Below are 13,000 nucleotides of genomic sequence, written 5' to 3'. Positions count from 1 at the left end.
GAAATATTCCAGGTAATAGAGAAGTGATACAATATCACCATTGTACCCCAACAATGATTAATGGACCCAGACAACAAGCAGCAGTGGCTGCTAACCTCACAAAGAGACAGCAGTCCAATAATTTGTGCTTCCTAATGGAGACACACGTGCCACTTCTGAAGCAGTCCTGCCAAAAGTCCGATCTGATCCTGGTCAAGCCTCCGGGTCTAACTGCCTCTGTACTAGAAACACAGGAAATAAAGGGACACGTTAAATGATACCACAAAGGCTTCAATCAGCAAAACCCAGACTGGAAAACTACAGGACAAATGACCCTGTTTCTTCAACAACTGACTCGCAAGGAAAAAAGAAGAAGACGGATTAAGAGAGACTTGAGATTTATCTGCCAATACAACCTATGGATTTATTTGGATCCTGATATAAATAATGAAAAATGAGGAAATAGGAAAACTAACTGGATATATGATGATTTTAAGGATTTTTGTAATTATCTTTAGGTGTGATAATGGTATCATGGTTACATTTATAAAAGGAGCCCTTTTAGAGACGCACGCTGAAGACCTAAAAGTGAAATGATACTGTGTTTAGGTTTGCTTAAAAAAAAAATTGCAGGGCTTCCCTGGTGGCTCAGTGGTTGAGAATCCACCTGCTAATGCAGGTGACAAGGGTTCGAGCCCTGGTCCAGGAAGATCCCACATGCCGCGGAGCAGCTAAGCTCGTGTGCCACAACTGCTGAGCCTACGCTCTAGAGCCCGCAAGCCGAAACTACTGAAGCCCACGCACCCAGAGTGTATGCTCTGCAACAAGAGAAGCCACCGCAATGGGAAGGCCACGCACCGCAAGGAAGAGTTAACCCCTGCTCGCTGCAACTAGAGAAAGCCCGGGCGCAGCAACGAAGACCCAACGCAGCCAAAAATAAAAAAGTTAAATTAAAATAGTTAAAAAATAAAATAAAATAGAAGGCTTATACAGCCGATATTTAAAAAAAAAAAAATTGCGAGCTGCAGTTGGGTAGGGTATGGGAGTAAAGCTGAAAACGAGACTAACCGTGAGTTGGTAATTGTTGAAGCTGGGTGACGGCCCCTTGGGGACTCATTATACTGTTTTCTCTACCTGTGCTTGTATTCAACATTTTCTTAAAAAATTTTTAAAAACGTGAATTAAGTTCATATAGACGCTCATTCATTACTGTTTTTATTTTAGCAACAATTCCTGATAATGGCCTATATTCCTAATGGGTTTTTTTTAGTGATTTTAGTGGAATTATACTTGAACCAGTCAAGCAAACATAGTTAATTATATTCTGCTCCAGTTACAATGAGTGATTAATTGATTTCAACTGCTAGGGTGAATGCTTGAAGCTATCAGTCATTCAGCAATCATGTCAAGCAGGCCATTAGATCCCTCCTGGCTCACTAGTTTTTGTGGGGCCTAACAGCTAGTTAAAGAAAATATTTATTTTCTGTTAAAACATGTCAGGGAGTATGATCAGATGATCCATATTTAACCTGTGTGTCCTATGTTAGAATAAGTGTTAAGTAGCTCAGTACAGTAAACTAGATTCTACTCTTTCTTTTTAAAATGATAATGATCCCTGGAGGTGGAAATGTATCTTTAAAAAGATATCTTGGAATTGTTTGTTCTCAATGTAAAGAAATTAGAATAATTTGATCTAGTGTAGATTGTCTTATATAAAATGTGTTTCCATTGTGTGAGTTTTAGACATCATTTTGAAAAGTGAAGCCTATTTGATAATACTGAACTAATTAGACAATTTTATTCTTCATTCTCGATGTATATTTTATTTTTTTCCCCCTGCCTTTTGGACAGTTAGCCTCTGTATTTCTGAACCCAAAAGGCCAGTTTTTATAAAGTGTCAATATATTATGATTAATTTTTCATTACTTTGGTTTTGTGATTGTAGTTAGTTTTTATTTTTTGCAAGTCCCTATTAGTAGGACCTCTGATTAACTTAATTGACCTGTTAACCATTTTTTTTCCCTTCTGCCTTGAAATCTTTTCAGAATGTTTGGAATTCTTTGCTCATGTGGTATGCACGTGCTGATTTGTGTGGACTGCTTGCCTCAGTTATTCATTGGACAGATCTGTGTTCAGCGCCTGGTTGCACCAGCACCTCTGCTGGATGATAGGAATACAGTAGTGAACTTACAGTGTCCCTGCCCTTGTGAAGCTTATGGCTGGGAGGTGAGATAGATACTAATCCAATAATCATGTGGAGACATGTCAGTAACAACCATGGTAAGTGCTGTGAGGGGGAGGCCTTGGTGGTCCAAGAGCTGATCATGCAGGGATGGGATTGAGGAAGGAGATGGGACCTAGTCAGGAAGGATAGGGAATGTGTCCCCAAGAAAGTGATGCTTGAGCCCAACCCTGAAGGATGAAGAGAGGTTAAATAGGGTTTTTATTAATAGGGTTTTTATTAATAGTGAATGGTTATATATTGGGCACTGATAACTAGTTTTTCTTTGGGGAAAGGTAATATTTTTTGCTCTTGATTTCATTATATGTGAACCCAGCCATTCATATTCCTTTGTGTATTTTTTTTAATGATTTTTCATTTTTGCATAACGTATTCATTTACTGAAGAGCTGGCTTGTACTTTGGCAGATGTCTTACTTGGTTCCTAAGGATATCGGCAAAAGTTTGAGAGGTGTGAAAGGCCCTTGGCTTTTCAGACCTTGACATCTGTGTCATGACTGTGATAAACTCAGAATCAGGACATCTAACCTCGTACCGTGCCGAGTGAGGTGTCTCTCTAATTTGCTGCTCTCTGGCATTTTGTACATTCTCTGTCATAGCACATACCACATTGCAGTGTAATCCTGCCTCATCCAAGCTAAGCTCTTGAAAGGATCATCTATTCTCAGTGGCTACTTCATTTCCCGTTTGCTTATCAACCTGCTGCATTTTGTCCTCAGCCCCCCAGGGACTGTAATCCAAGCTCTCAGGGAGCTCGTAATCTAGTGGAAAGAAAAAAACCAACAATCATAATGCAGAGGGATTTGTGCTGTAAACTATATAAATACAGTATAGCTAGAAACTCAGAGGCGATATATATGTGAGCCAAGATGACTTTCCAAAGGATATATGCTTGAGCTGAGTTTTGAAGTTTTGGTAAAAGTTTGTTCTAACTAGTGCCAAACTTGCTGTCACTTTTAGAAATGATTTAACTGCAGGGCAGTTCCTTGACTGTTTCATGCTCTGCTGTACTTCCATGCCAGTGGGTATGCTTTTCCCTCTGCTTGGATTGTCTCTTCCCTCTTGGTTCTTCCACAGGGCTGAATTTTATTGATCTCCATTTCCTTGAACTTGGCTATAGTAAGTGTTCAATAAACATTTGTATTTTAGTAAAGGGTGTGTGCTTTGCAAAATAGTCAATGAAGCTAATTTCACAAAATAATGCACAAAAGTTAGTCTCATCACAACCTTACCAACACTCATACTTGTAACTTTTTAACGTCTCTGATTCTAAATCCCCTGGCAGCACAACCTCCTCCTCTCACCCCCAGAGAGAAATTTCCTTTCAAAATCTAAAAAGCAATTATACTCCAATAAAGATGTTAAAAAAAACACACACACACAAAAAACCCACAGTATCTGTGAAGAGTGATAAAGCAAAGCACAATAAAATGAAAAAAAAAATCTAATATGCATTTGTATTTATAGAATATAAAATATACCCACCATGTTTTGCACAAATGGGAAAAGCACAGCTTAGCTTTGGAGTGTATAAGCAACAAATTATATATAACTCCTGGCAGAAGAAATGGATTAAGAAAGCTCAAATTAGAAATTAAATGGGGAGGCCCTAGCTTCTTTGTATGTGTGGATAAGTGTTTGTTTTCTTTAGCTAAATCATCTATGGTATTTTTTATTTGACTATTTCAGAATAAAAGGTAGAAATTAAACATTTTGTAGATGGTGTTTTCCTGCAGCAAAAGTCCAGAGCAACGTTTTTCTGTAAAGTTTTCCCACAAAATTCTAGTTCCATAGGTTTTAGAATAAGTATTCAGAAAAAAAAAAAGTTGGGAGGGGATATGGATTCCAGGGTCAAATGAAAATGCTGAGTAAAAGTCAAATGGGTTTTTGTTTATTTTTATTGATTTTTTTTTTTTTAAAAACGAGGTTTCCCTAAGAGCATCTATTATACTAACACTGATTTTGGTCTCTAAAAGGGTCTTATCATAATATAGAGTGCTCCCAAACTAGGAAACTGTCCTGCTCTTCCTCCCTACCCGCCCCGCCCCCCCGCAAGAGTCTGGGTTCTGTAGAAACATTGTGTATTGCTGCTTAGATGGTGGGTACTTTTGTAGGATCCCCAGCCAGGGACAGGTTCTCCTTACCTAAGGAATTCTTAGGAGGCTTGGAGTTTCACGTCTGTTAAAACACTTGTCAGAGGTCAGGCCGTCAGCCTACTCTTTCAGCCTTACAAGCATCCCTGCTTTCTGTGGCACTCACTAAAACGGTGGCCTGGGAGTGTGGTTACCAACTTTGTTCATCGTGTACTCCATACTTAAAAATCTTGAGTACACATTCGTAACATGGAAATATTTATTTATAAATAATGCCAATGTGTTATACTGTTACTGTTTTAAAATATGCAAAAATTAAAAGGGATGAGTTAAAAATTAATGGAAGCTACAGTATTTCCTCCCACAGTCCATTGGGTCTTTTTGCACACACCTAGGTGTGTACACGACCCACTTTGTAAGCCTCTGGCTTTAGAGATAGAATTTACATATCTTCCAAATCAGGTAGCTTTCACCCACTTCACATTCCTGCGTTAAGTATCTTTTCCAGTGGGACACTGTAGCTGCTGAAGAATGCAGGCCACTCCTAGGTATTTACTTCTAAAGACCTCCAAGATACAGTAAGTGGAAAAAGCAAGTATTAATAAATATGTGTGGCCTTATTTGTTGTGTGTGAAATTTTTGAAGTTTGTAAAAATATATAATTTATGTATAGAAAATCTCTAGATTGATAAATTAAAAACTGTTAAATTATTTCTGAGCACTGGAATTAAGGGTCTTGGGAGAGGAATAGGATTTTTTTACTTTTTATCCTTCTGTATATGAAATTTTTATGAAAGATTCTCTTTATAATAAATTTAAAAATTACTACATATAGTGTGATGTCAAATATAGCACAACACATTGTCATTGTTGAAGTTGGGTGATGGGAACATTGGGCTTCCTTACTACATTTCTACTTTTATGTATATTTGAATATTACTATAAATAATTATTTTAAATTAAAGAAAAATAAATGCACTGCACAAGGAATCGATAGAAATACACCACATAGTAACTGATTATCCTGGGAGTGGGAGAAGGAGAGTTGAGGAATAGAACTTCAGGTGGTACCTTCCCCCCATAGGTTCTGTGTTCCATGAGTGTTTACTGCTCTTAATAGGCAAACACTTAATTGAACACACACACACATGCAAACTACAAAGCCCCAAGTGCAAAGAGTTTCATGTGTACTCAGGAGTATAAAATACTTGTTTGACTTGCCAGATACTTGTTAGTTTCTAATGGAATATATAAAATGAATATATATATAAAATGAATGCATAAGCCACATAGGGCTCAGCTGTATCATAATAAGATCATGAGGCTTGTTTTATAATAGGATTCTTGAGCTTGATATATAATAAACAAAGCTGAAACTCCAAGGCATGGCTGAACAGGTCTGCACTGTCCCCAGCTGCATGAGGGAGAGCACAGCTAGGGGTCTGCCGTTAATGATTTGCACTGTGAGCTAGTTACCAGGCTCCTTAATATGAAAGACATTGTCTTAAAGTAGAGTACCTAATTATAGCTCTCACATGGGGTCCAAGGGAATTAATATGTAAAGGACGTGTTCCGTTGCCAACTGCAATGCTAAGCTGCATTCAGACATATAGAATCTGTAAGGAGGAAAAGGATGGTTCATTAACTGTGTGACCTTGTTAAAGTTAGTTAAGCTCTAGGTCTCTCATCTGTGAAACAAAGATAGTACTATTAGCCACCTCAGGGGACTGTGATAAGGATTAAATGAGAATGTAAGGCACCTTGCATATGGTGCGCACTCAAGTGCCAACTATTCTTGTTTTCATGTGAAAAACTGCTCACTGAGCTGAGAACATTTAGCTTGTGAGCAGGTATTCTCCGATTTTAAGTATCTTCTCCTCAAACAGCCATGTGGTTAGGGATGATTGGTCTTTGGTCAACCCCATCACCCTTGCAGGTTTAGCAATGGGCATGTAACCCAATCTGGCCAGTAAAATATGAGGGGATTTTGACTTTTCTTTCTCTGGGTGTTGTCAGGTCTTAGTGCTGCCTGAGACTGCAGCATCCAACTTGCTGTCAGCCTGACGATGAAGCCAACATCGAGGATGCAGGGCAGAGAGAGAAAAAACAAACAAAAAACCCTTCACCTTAATGACACTGAAGAGCTGCTGAATCAAGCTTCCCTGAAGCCCACCCTACCTTGGGACTTCCTTTTTCGTGAGATTAAAAAAAAAAAAAAAAGTTTTTTATTTAAGCCAGCTTGAGTTAGCTTCTAAAAACATCATAATGACTAGAAGCTGCACCAGAGAATATTTGTGGTAGGAGTGGTGGCATTTATTCAGTCATATTTATTGAGCACTTTGGAATGCAAAAATAAACAAGAAGTGAGGAAGTTCTGAGACATGACAACCGAGGAATAGGAGGTTCTGGAAAGATTAGCAGCTTGGACACATGGTGCATTTTTTCTACTTGCAATTTAACCCACCTGCCTCTCCCGAGGAAAGCAGCTGTTGGGAGGCAGACAATGCCTGGAATGTTGGTGAGGCTTCAGCCTCCTGACAGAGTACCAGGGGGAAGGTCCCTATGAGTGTACCTGGTCCCCCTGGTTCCTGAGGAGCTGAGCACATGGGCTGAGTTGCCTCCAATCCTGAGTTGAAGAGGTGAAAAGACTGGGAAGGGCTTCCTCCTACTGCCTCACCAGAGGACTGGCAACCCATCTGCCTCTAAGCTTTGGCCAGGGGAGGTTGAGACCACTGTTCCTTCCACTGCTTTGGGAATGCTGCCCTTAAGATACCCCAATACATGGGACAGCGCCCCAGTGAGCAAACAAAGGAAAAGAAGCTTCCTAATGGGGCCCAGCAGCCAGGGAGACGAATTACAAGTAGAGCCCTCAGTACAGAAATAGCTGTTGGCATAGATAACTTGAACCAAAAGAATAAGGAAACTTAAGGAGATTTAAGTGCAACACACACACACACACACACACACACACACACAGATTTTCTGAGACCAAAATAGATTTTGATGTAAAAATTTCAAGAGTTGAACTGAAGGAGAAAGTGGTCATGGTTGACGTCTGACCTCAAAGATAAGATAAGAGAGACACCTCAAAGCATAGTGCAAAAACACGGAGAGATATAAATCAGGAGAGGGATAGAAATCGAGAAGGGGGTAGAGAATACAACAGAAGAGGCAATCAGTAAGATAAGAAAAGTTTCTTAGCTGAAGAGAGATTTGCATCTCACAGAGTTCCAGGAAAGACTGATGATAAAAAAGACTTCTAGGCATATTATATCTCTGAGCTACAAGAAAAGAGAAAAATCTTACAAGTTTCCCCAGAAAAGAACAGTTACTTCTAAAGAAGAAAGAATCAGCCTAGCATTGGACTGCTTATTTACAACACTGTACGCTACAATATAGAAAACTGCCGACCAACGAGAGAAAAGAACTGTATGGAAATTGACCTAGGAAATTGTATGGAACTGTATGGAAATTGACCTGTACTTTCAGTTCACTCAGTCTTGCAAAATAACCCAAGAATACCTTACCAGTTTCTTTTACTTAGTGACCAAACAAACTCAGAGTCAAAGTCTCCATAAGCATGGGGAAGGGCCAGGAGAATACAAAATCTTAGGAGAATGGTAAAAGGGACCATGCCCCAAATCAGAGTATATTACCAGCACCTGAATACACAAAGCCCAGAGAAGCTCATCCCTCTGACTGCTGAGTGCGTCTGGACTCTCCACTCTGTAAGTCTATTCTTTTCCTGAATTGATCACATTACCACCTGCCTTGACAACTCCTCTAAAAAGTCTGGAACTAAAAACAATAAGTGAATCTCAGCAAATCTGGGCATCAGGTGTGGGTGGAAAGGAGGGAAATGTTCCCGAAGGTCTCATCTGTGGAGTGGCTGTGGAACTGGTGGGGGGAGTGAATATATGCTAAAGTTTGGAGTGGAAATGGTGGAAGAATAGAGTATTTTGGTGGGAGAAATATAGATCTGGTTTTAAAAAAATGGTAAAGAAATAGTTAACTATCTGATCATGAGCAACAGGAAAGGGAAACTAACAGGAAATATAATGAAAATCCACAAGAGAAGTCATGTTAACAAGATGGAAAGGGGAAATAATAACAATTTGATCAATCTTCAAAAATAAATACAATTAAAAGTAAGAAATAGGGCTTCCCTGGTGGCGCAGTGGTTGAGAGTCCGCTGCCGATGCAGCGGACGTGGGTTCGGGCCCCGGTCCGGGAAGATCCCACATGCCGCGGAGCGGCTGGGCCCGTGAGCCATGGCCGCTGAGCCTGCGCGTCCAGAGCCTGTGCTCCGCAACGGGAGAGGCCGCGGCGGTGAGAGGCCCGCGTACCGCAAAAAAAAAAAAAGTAAGACATAATGTAGTATAAGCCAATAACTAAATAAAATAAGTTAGTGGGAGGAGTCCAATTATAACGCCCAATGTGGAAGGACTGGATTTTCCCACTAAAAGAGACGCTTAGATTGAGCTGGAAATATAAATAAACCAGCTATACAACATCTAGAAGAAAAATATCTAAAACAAAATTTTAATAAAAAAGTATAAAGAAAATAAAGGGATGGACAAAGATACCAAGCAAATATAATAAAAAAGAAAACAGAAATAGCAAAGTTAATAGTAGACAAGGAGGAATTTAAAATTTAAAAGCGTCTGGAGTAGCCTACTTATAAATTAAGGAATAGTTCTTGGATAACTTTTAGAGCAAAGAGGAAAATAGAGCTAAAACTGTAAACTACCTAGAAAGCAGTAAAAAAGGGCATGCTTTCTATCAAAATCTGTACTCAGAGGAAAATTTATAAACAGACACACCATTATCATTAAAGAAGAATATCTAAAAATAAAAGTACTTGTTTTTCTATGCAGCAAGTTCTCTGAAAAGAACAAAATTAAGCAAAAGAAAATATGAAGAAGGATTTAACATAAACAGAACTGGGACTATAGAGAGGCAAGTGAGCTGCCCAGGGCACAGAATTCAAGAAGACAAGGTCGTGCTAGTGCCAACCCTGGCCTCCTGGGCACCTCACTCGTAAAGGAGAGCTCACTCTCAGGGTCGCACAAGTGAGGGCTGGTACTTGCATCTCTTGCCTCCTCGGGTTTTGTGATGGAGGTGCCTTGCTTGCCTCACTCTAGACCTGGTCTTGACTATAAAAGTAAAAGCTTCCTTCTTAGGGAGAAAAAAAGCATTGTCCTGTCTCCCTCCCTCCCTCCCTCCCTCCATTCCTTCCTTCCTTCCTTTCCTCCTTCTTTCCTCTCTTTCTTTTTTTCTCTCTTTCTCTAAACTCATAATAACCCAGGTGTAATTTATGCTTGTTATCGTGATCTTTTAATTTTACTAATTTTATTCCAGCCTAGAAGACAGTAGAGTCAGAAAAGATCTCACAGAAGTAACTTATTATATTCCATTAAATGTTTCCTTTTAGAAACTTTTTATTTTTTAAAGTGCATTAGATTCCTTACCTTACTTTATATTCCTAAATCAGTGGGCCTATTTTATGGGCCTACACATATCTCATTGTATGTCATTGTTAGTAAATACAGAATAATAATAGTAATAAGTAATAGACTCATCGTACCTCTTATTCCATTTAGAATTTGAGAGTATAAGGTAGAAAACGAACACATGGGCTGCTCAAAGAGCATCAGCCATGCTATGAATGAATGTCCCAGTCCCCCAGGAATTGTAAGAACTTAGAATTATTCCAAATGTACTTCCTAAAAATATAGTGTGTAAATATACTCTTAAGCAGAGTATGTCTAGAAACTGGGAGAACTATTACCATTCTCCAACATAGTTTCTCCTGACAGTTAACTAAACTTTTTCACTTTATAGGCTATTGGCTCCACCCGCCTCACCCGCCTTTGGTGGATTGTATCTACTTTTAATGTTGGACAGAGCACTACATAGCATTCCTGTGGCTTAATCTTATTTCCCATGAAAAATGTGTGTGTTTGCTTAGTTACCTCAGGTGGAATTATTAAAATTTCAGTTTAGTTTGGGATTTTTCCTGTGCTTTAATGTTATGCTTTCATTTACTCATTATCATGAGTAACTTTGTACCTCTCTTGCTTGAAGGTATTTCACATAAATAATTTAAATAAATGTTATATGCAATAAACAAGTAAAAGCTGAAAACCTAAGAAGACTATATGTAAAAGCACAATGACCAGATGGTTTCACAGCTGAATGTTTCTCTAATTAAAAAAAATTATAAAGATCATCACTATATTATCTAAACTATTCAAGGCCATAGACGAAAGCTATAGAATATCAAAGGATGAAAATGATAGCACCAAAAAAAGTGTACATCAGTTTCAGTTATGAAAATAAAGGCAAAATTCTAATTAAATTTTAGCAAGTAAAATCCAGTAATGTTATGAAAAAAATACATTATAACCAAGGAGGGTTTATTCCAAGAATGCAAGTGTGAGTCAGTATCAGGACATCTATCAGCATAATTAATTTTATGGATAAGCTAAAGAAGAAAATTCATATATTACTAAAGGCATTTTTTAAATTTCAGCAGCCATTTCCAATAAAAAATAGTAGAAAACCACTTAAATACAATAAGGTTTACTTGCCAAAACTATATATATATATATATACAAAAATATATATGTATGTACTACAGGCAAAACATCAAAACTTTTAATTAATATCGAGAATGAAACAGCAGTATCTACTATCAGCATTCTTAGTTAACATTGTCTTAGAGCTTCTAGAAAACCCACTAAGGTGAAAAAAATAAAATAATCAGTATATATTGTCTTTTTGGTGATGAAGTGATTGTATACCATGAGATTCTAGTAAAATAAAAAACAAAATAGAGTCAATAAAATAATTTGATAAAGTGGACAAATATAGAATAAATAAAATCCAAAATCTATTCTATATGCTAGTAACAAGCTGCATTAAATAGAAATGGAATGGATGGTTCCACTTTCAGTGATGACCAAAAATTAAAATACTTAGGAATAAATTATTAAAAGTGTAAAATCTTATTGAAGGACATGCAACAATATGTGAACAAATGGAAAACATATTCCTGGATGAGGAGACTTCATATAGTAAAATGGTCAGTTCTCCTTGTACTAATTTCTAATTGTGATTCCCAATTAAAATATTAAGAGAGATTTTAGGGAATTGGATAAAATTACCTTAAAGTCCATATGAAAGACTAGATGCCTAAGAATATACTATGAATAAAGCCCCTGTAAGCAAGTAAATAAAAACTCTGAAATCAATTAAGTATGGTTGGAATAGAAATAAACAAGGGATCAATATAACAAAATAGGGAATTAAGAAATAGTTCCCAGTATGTACTTTAAATTTATGATAAAAGTGGGGTCTGAATTCAGCATGAAAAGTTAATATATTAAATGTTAGCTCCACTTTTATCCATATAAAAGAAAGTTATCTTGGCAGTCAATCTCATACCATATACAAAAATAAATTTCAATTGATTAAAGCCTTTAAGGTAGGAAAACAAATACAGATCTCAGAAGAAAATCTTCATTTTGTACAATTTGCAATTCGATGATGAAAGAGACTGTAACCAAGTCAGGAAATCCATATGTTATAAAAGGAATTTTAGACTTTTCTGACCTCAGAAAAATTTATACTACTGTATAACAAGTAATACTATAATTAAAAGCAATAGAGGAACAGATTTGGAAAAATAATTTGCAAAGAAGCTGAAAGATAAAGGGTTAATAAAATTTCATAAAGTATGTGGTTCTTACAAACTGACAAGAAAAAGACAAGCATTCCAATGGAAAATGGGATTTGAACAATTAGTTCACAGTAAAGCAAATTCAATAAATCTGTGGAAAGATTCTGAGACTCAGTAGGGAAATCTAAAGTCACAATGAAGTCATCACTGCCGTCAAAGACTGACAAAAACTAAAATGAGCAATAAATATTTCCTCCTAGAAAGAGGCGGAGAGAGGAGAGAGTAGGTGCTCAAAGACTATGGTGGAATTGCAAACTGTTGCAGCATTTTGGGAAAGCAATACGGCAACATAATGCAAGCATAAGCAAGCATTATGTTGAAAAATATGTATCATTTGACCTAGCAATTCCACTGCTAGAAATATTTCCCACAAATGGGTATATATAGGAGGTATGTATAAGAATGTTAAATGCAGCCTTTTTCAGAGGGATAAAAAGCTATAAGAAAGGTATGCACAGCAGTATGAGACCAACTGAATATTTTAAGACACCTCCACAATCTAGAATATTAGGCAGTCATAAAAAATATTGAGAGCTATACCAATTGACCTAGAAAGATTTCAGGAGGTACCATTGAGTAAGAAAATCAATTTGCTGAAAAGAATGTATAAGGTTTGTATAAGATGTATAAGAATGTATAAGGTTACATGTTTGTAAAACAGTGACAACTCCCCTTTATATAAGAATGTGTACATATGTTCGGGTATATGACCACAAAAAATTTCATTGACACCCCTAGTCGTTAACATGAGTCAGGGGACTGGCCCCAGCCAGAAGAGTAGGAGAAAGACTGCACTAACTCCTCCAACAGGTATAACTCTGCTTTTACAGAAATTAGAAAAACATGTTCATCTCTCCTAATTTACGGGAATATTAATGATCTATATCAACTGAAAAATAAGAAATAAAAGCAAGTTTCAGAGTAATCTATATAGTATGATTCT

This window comes from Lagenorhynchus albirostris, chromosome 1, assembly GCF_949774975.1.
Source record: "Lagenorhynchus albirostris chromosome 1, mLagAlb1.1, whole genome shotgun sequence".
Taxonomy (NCBI): domain Eukaryota; kingdom Metazoa; phylum Chordata; class Mammalia; order Artiodactyla; family Delphinidae; genus Lagenorhynchus; species Lagenorhynchus albirostris.
This window is presented reverse-complemented; position numbering follows the sequence as displayed.